Genomic DNA, 7,004 nt, shown 5'->3' with positions numbered 1-7,004 from the left:
GCGAAAAGTGGCTTTTAGCAACTGGCGTGTGGGGTTGCTATTGCAGAGGCTACTAATAAGAATATTATTTGCAACTGGCACTTGTTTGTTGCTAATAGTCATTATTCGCAACTGGCGTAGTACTAGGCCAGCTGCTAATAGTCTTTATTCGCAACTGGCGTAGTACTAGGCCAGCTGCTAATAGTCTTTATTCGCAAATAGACTATTAGCAGCTGGCTAAAGACTATGCCAGTTGCAAATAGTCATTTCTTTAAATAAAAAAAATTGCATTTTTCCAAAATGATATACAAACTAGTACTATGTTAAATACTATTTTAACAAAATTTGTGTTAATTAAGAAGTATACATTAATTACAAATTAAAAAAATAAATTACAAGGTTGCTAATAGGCTTCTAAAGAACCTAGACACTCCACCAAAAAATTATGCTGGTTCGCCCAATCAATGAAACGAGAAGAGCATCAACACTTATAACTACCACATTCTGTAATCCACCACCTGCAATTTATAAAGCAAACAATTAAAACCCAGGATGGCTACGTTTTAGAGGTCCCAAAAAGGGCACACATTAAGAAAACAATAGCACATTCGACATATTCAATTAGATCAGTTTCATAGTACCACAATTAGAGTCATAGCCATAACAAGATGTTATCTGATTAAACTGTTTTGGGAGCACAATTTCCAAGAGGACCGCAATTGCCGTTATTGCAGGAAGCATACTACCCTGAATTTCGTAATATTTGGTGAGAAGACACTGCTATAGTAATTGCAGACTGTAAAACAGAGAGCTTGTCACCAGATATCACGCTTTCTGTCCAGTAAGCAACTTGCTTAGAAGGAAAGTTTTGAAGGAAATTATATGTTGTAATGATCTTCTAGACCACGATATACATGAGAAATAATATGCTTCCCTACCCTCATCCAAGAAAGTGAAAGGAAAAACACAGTTGAATTCATAATTTTATATAAACTCATAAAGGAGATGCCCCCTGATTGAGATACGTGAGACTCTTAGGGAGGACTTTATAGGAGTTACTACTCCTCGTTTTATTGTTTAATTCTAGTTTGTATTTCGATCTTGGCCCTCTTTTGCACCAAAAAAAAAGAAGAAATGAAGAGCATTATAAGGTCCACAATAAACCATTTCAATTATATTGATTAAAAAGGAATGGTTAAACGTTATACAACATACCACTAATTGATGATGCTTTAGATTCTGAAGGCACTCTAGATGCTATTACGTTTGCAAGGTAGTTTTATCATGATGTTTGTCGGTCAATCTACAAGTGAAAATCAGACATTGTAACTTATTAACATATCCCAATGTACAACATATCTCAATGTATCCATTTACATGAACAGTAAATTAATTCTCTTGGAAGTAAAGTTGGTTAAATCTCATTATTTCATATCATTGCGATGACACCTAATAGGGCTAGAACACAATAATTTGAGCAGTAACCTAGGCTCTCAAAATTGCTAAAGATATGGTTTGTTGACTTACTTTATAAATGGAAGGCTAGGCTGCCATTACTCATATAGGCATATATAAGCATGTTTTTTCCCTTCTCTGTACAATATCCAAGCAAATTCAAGAGGTTTCTGTTATGCAACCTTCCTAATAGCTTAACCTGAGAACAAGAGCAGACAAATAAGAAGGTGTGATAAAAAATCAATCAGCACAATTACTAAGCATAAAAAGAGACAACTTGTCTACCATATAAGAAACTTTAGTAATGACATTTAAGAATGAACCTTGATGTAGATTATATTGGTGCTAAGAAGGGGCGTTGATTAAAATATGGCAGTATGGCATTACCTCTGTTTCAGATTCTTGCTCCCTTTGCTTTGAATCTGTTGCCGCACCTTCACAACAACTATTTCACCAGTTGACATCTGAGCTTTGTACACGGGACCATATGCACCCTGGCCAACTAATGTTCTGAAATTGTAAGTCACCTTCTGTAAAAACTTGAAAAAGAAGTAGCCGACATATAGTCATAAAGTCAAGTGCAATCAGAGTTCTGTTCATATTAGTAGTTTCACTATGATTTAATTGTACAGTAAATCACTCTCCGACAAGGATTGATTGACAGAGAGTGGAGAAAAAGACTGCTTGAGATCATAGCCGAGCCAAAATTCACATTAAGATGTAAATTATACTTGAATTATACATTCTTAGCAATAAATGACATCAACCAAACACATTAATATGACATTTTAAACCATAAGCCCATTCACATGCATCAATGAAACTCAAAGTTGGCCATGCTAATGCTAACATTACCAAGCTTGCCGGTGGTACCACAAAATTCATCAATGAATTCGCAAAATCCATTTTTATTATTAACTAATTTTCTCCTATAATTACCTAATTATATCTTTGTAGGGAATAATTCAAGCATCCCACACTTGAGCCTCACTGTGATCATACACTTAAGTATGGTGGCGTCAAAAGGGAAGGAAGCTAGAGTAAAAGAGTCGCCAACAAGTTTTAGGAACTTGTAAACCGTTCACAGGGTGAAGGCTACACCCCTTCACGATCCATGGGATCGCTAAATCCATAGTGGTCTGGAACCATGACTAGATAATCGGGGATGAAGGTAAAAATCCAACCTAAAAGAGATTGAACCTGCCCTAAAAATAGGCCTCTACTTTATTCTTCTCATATTCATGTGCGCTTTCTGACTAACATACAATTAATATATTAATCCTAAACCTGTTTAATCTATGTTGGTTGAATATTAATGCACAAACAAATCTATTATTGGCGATCACTTGAATTATAATCATATTAGCCTAAACAAGATTATTAATTATCTTATTAAGTGTGATTACAAGTACAAATTCCCTTTAATCCTGCAAGAGAGGGTGTGATCAAGAAATAACAATAATATAATATCAAGCAACATAATAACAACAATTATCATCATAATATCAATAAAGCATAATAATATTAGCAAGATCCTAGGCATGATACTAACAAGATTAATAACAAATCCTAGCATGTCACTAAACAATAAAGATTAAAGCTTTATCCCTAACATGATACTAACATGATAGAAGAAAATAGGAAGCAACCTAAACATGATACTAGAAAGCAATAAAAGCATCCTAACATGATACTAGGAATCATAAAGACATCCTAACATGATACTATGAACTAAAATAATCTAAGCATGCTTTCTAAGGAAGTAGAGCAATAAAAAATACTTACTTTGTTGCCTCGTATCTCTTTCTATCAAAACAATACACACGTTAATAACTTTAAGGAAAATATTAAATTAAACAATTAATTTAAATAATTGATATAGGGATTTGGGACCAAACCCTTAGAAATTATCAACCTTTCACGTCTAGGACGAAGGCTACTTCAAATTTGGCCGGGTGTGTCTAGAACTCGTGAATACGGTATTTTAATTTGAAAAAGGCTAGGCTAGAAAAGAGGGAGAAAGAATAAGCTATTAGCTTGAGATAGAGAGAGAATAGAATATTGTTGATCATTGTTGATCGGCTATTGGTAATGACTATTCGTCTGAAAGAGAAGGCGAAGAAAAAAGTTAGACAAGAAGAACCAAGGATAAGATGGTGGACCCTAAGGGATGCAAAAGCTAAGATTTTTACAGAAAAGGTAATTGAAGAAGCGGATTGGGATGGAGAGGTGGATCCGGACAAGACTTGGTTACGAATGAAGAACTGTTTCCTAAGAGTGGCCAAAGAGGTCTTAGGGGAAGTAAGGGGAAGAACTTCGGTACAGAGAGATACTTCGTGGTGGAATGAAGAGGTGAAAGCAGTAATTAAGCAAAAAAGGGAATGCTATCAAGCCTTAGGAAAATGTAGGAGTGATGAAACCTTTGCAGCGTATAAGGAGGCTAAGAGTAAGGCAAAGGCAGCTGTTCGCCAAGCAAAAGAAAAGGCATATCAGGAGGTTTATGAAAAGCTTGATTCCAAGGAGGGAGAAAGGATCATTTATAAGATGGCAAAGAGAAGACAAGAGGCAAGGAAGGATATTGGCATGGTGAAGTGTGTCAAAGATAAGAACCAAATGGTCCTAGTGCAAGAGGAGGGCATCAAGGACAGGTGGAAGGGGTACTTCGATGAATTATTTAATGGAAGTAATGGAGTTGTGATAGGAGATACCTCTATGAGTGATGAAGAAATCAACATGGAGTATGTGCGAAGGATTAGGAGAGTAGAGGTGGAGATTGCACTGAGGAAGATGAAACCTAAGAAGGCGGTTGGCCCTGATGGGGTACCGATAGAGGTGTGGAGGTGTTTGGGTAAGATTGGTATTGATTGGTTAACAAACCTTTTCAACAAGATATGGACGGCTACAAGGATCCCACAAGATTGGAGGAAGAGCACCTTGGTCCCGGTTTATAAAAACAAAGGAGACGCTCAAGATTGTTCTAACTATCGAGGAATTAAGCTTATGAGCCATACTATGAAGTTGTGGGAAAGGGTGATTGAACAAAGGTTGAGGGCATGCACAAGCATTTCAGATAACCAATTTGGTTTTATGCCTGGGAGATCTACTATGGAGGCAATCCATTTGATAAGACAAATGATGGAGTTTTATAGGGTAAAGAAGAAAGATCTTCATATGGTCTTTATTGATTTAGAGAAGGCATATGACAAGGTGCCAAGAGAGATACTTTGGTGGGCAATGTTGAAGAAAGGTATCCCACGAAGGTATGTAGACCTAGTTAAGGATATGTATCGGGATGTGTCAACAAATGTGAGGACATGCGGAGGGTTGACAAAAGATTTCCCTATTACAATCGGATTGCATCAAGGGTCTGCATTAAGCCCTTTTCTTTTTGCAACGGTTCTAGATGAATTAACTAGACCAATTCAAGATGAGGTTCCATGGTGTATGCTGTTCGCAGATGATATCGTTTTGGTGGATGAGACTAAGGATGGGGTTAATGTCAAGTTGGAGCAATGGAGGCAAAGGTTGGAATCTAGAGGGTTTAAGCTAAGTCGGAGTAAGACTGAATATTTGGTATGTCGTTTTGGCACTCAGAGGGGGACAAGCAATGAAGTGGTGAGTTTGGATGGAAAGGATTTGACCATGAGTGAATGTTTTAAGTACCTAGGGTCGATCATCCAGAAGAATGGTGACATTGATCAAGACGTGACCCACAGGATTAAGTCAGGGTGGCTTAAATGGAGAGCGGCCACGGGAGTGTTATGCGACCGCAGCATTCCCTTAAAGTTGAAGGGAAAATTCTACAGGACTGCCATAAGACCAGTGTTGCTCTATGGTACAGAATGTTGGGCTTCTAAGAAAGAGCATATTAAAAAGATGGAGGTTACGGAAATGCGCATGTTAAGGTGGATGTGTGGAAACACTTTAAGAGATAGAATCAGAAATGAGGTTATTCGCAAGAAAGTAGGTGTGGCGGGCATTGTAGATAAATTAAGGGAAAATCGTCTGCGTTGGTTTGGACATGTAAGACGGAGACCCGAGGGTGCACCGGTGCGAAGAGTGGAAGAGTGGGACCATGGAGGGATTAAACGAGGAAGAGGGAGACCAAAGATGACTTGGTTGGAAGGAGTGAGGAAGGATATGAAGTGCATGGATTTACGTGAGGATGAAGTTTTGGATCGTAAGGGATGGAGGAGAAAGATTTATGTTGATGACTACACGGAATAATCAAATTTGGTTCATGTTAGCCGACCCCACTTTTGGGATTAAGGCTTTGATTGATTGATTGATTGTTGATTGTCGATGAATAAAAACGGGGAAATACGACCTTATTTATAAGGAAAATAGCCCGGAAACGATCAGAAAAAGACTGAATCCTATTAGGAGTAAAACTGCCCCTGTCGCAGAACGACATGATCCAGCGCGACGCGACAGCCCTGTCGCTGTGCGACAGGCTTGTCGTGGCGCGCCAGCTTTGTCGTTTCGCGATGGTTCACGCGTTTTCTACAAGCCTGTACGGAATCCTTAATCCAATTAAATTCGATTAATATTGTCTGTACTTATCTTTGAAAATCAGATTAAATCTCTTTAAAACACTTGTTTTAATCCAAATACAATTCTTTATTTTCATAAAGGATATAATTATTAATCCTAATCCCGTTAGAATTCAAAATAACCTTCTAGATTATTCTAGAGAATTAAAATTACTCCTAATAATTTTAGGAATATTAATTATTGGACCCTCCACTAGATCATTGGGCTATAAAACCATTTCAGGCCCAATTTAGTATTTTGACCATAACTTCCTTATTATTCATCGGAATTGGGCTTATAATATTGTTTACACAAATTTCGAGTCTAAATAAATAAAGACGGGAAATAAAGTAACAAATGAATTTATATTAATATTTGATTTTTGGGTACAATCTCTATATAAAAGTTTATAATAAAATAAACTAAGTCCTCTGATTCTGTTCCGCAGGTTGACGATGACACGTGTGTGACACCTGTAGGGTGACGTTTGATGACGTCGACTTGAGTTTGAATGCAGGGTGACATTTGATGATGTCAACCTGTATTCAGGGGTTTTGTTTGAATACACCTGAACGAGGGCTTATGAAGCTTAATCCCGTTCAAATGTATTTGAGTGTATCTGAACAAGTCGGCACGAGTTTGATGTGCTTGTTGACTTACTTCAGAGAGAATTTCGTTTGAGTTTTATGAGCTCTTGGAATAATGATTTCTGGATCCCCTCAACTGATGGAGGAATGGTGTATTTATAGGAGATGAAAACCCCTTAAGTGGACTTAGTAGGTTTAGGCCTAGCCCATTTTATGACTTAGAAGTCTTTTAACCTGGTCCGTATTTATTTTATAACCCGAATTGTATTTGATTTAATTCAAATTATTTATTTGGGTGGGCCAAAAAAATAATTAAAATGGATCATTCATATGATTTTAACCCAAATTAATTTATTTAATTTAATGTATAACACTCATAAAATTTCCGTGTCTACAAATTGCCCCCTCGAGACTGTGTCACATACACGATTTGAAGTGTTTGGCGTGACA

General features: G+C 37.2%; 1 long non-coding RNA gene across 1 annotated transcript; it reads right to left on the bottom strand.

The window, feature by feature from the left end:
• Window positions 1-380: 380 nt before the first annotated feature.
• LOC145582122 (uncharacterized) lies at window positions 381-3,458 on the bottom strand. The gene is made up of 3 exons (XR_014099780.1): window positions 1,822-3,458; window positions 1,507-1,633; window positions 381-497 (listed from the first exon to the last, which is right to left on the bottom strand). It is a non-coding gene; the product is annotated as an uncharacterized LOC145582122 (long non-coding RNA).
• Between the last annotated feature and the right edge of the window lie 3,546 nt (window positions 3,459-7,004).

This window comes from Chenopodium album, chromosome 15 (assembly GCF_948465745.1).
Source record: "Chenopodium album chromosome 15, dcCheAlbu1.1, whole genome shotgun sequence".
Lineage (NCBI taxonomy): Eukaryota > Viridiplantae > Streptophyta > Magnoliopsida > Caryophyllales > Amaranthaceae > Chenopodium > Chenopodium album.
The sequence above is the reverse complement of the archived record's forward strand: the minus strand, read 5'-3'. Positions and strand labels throughout refer to the sequence as shown.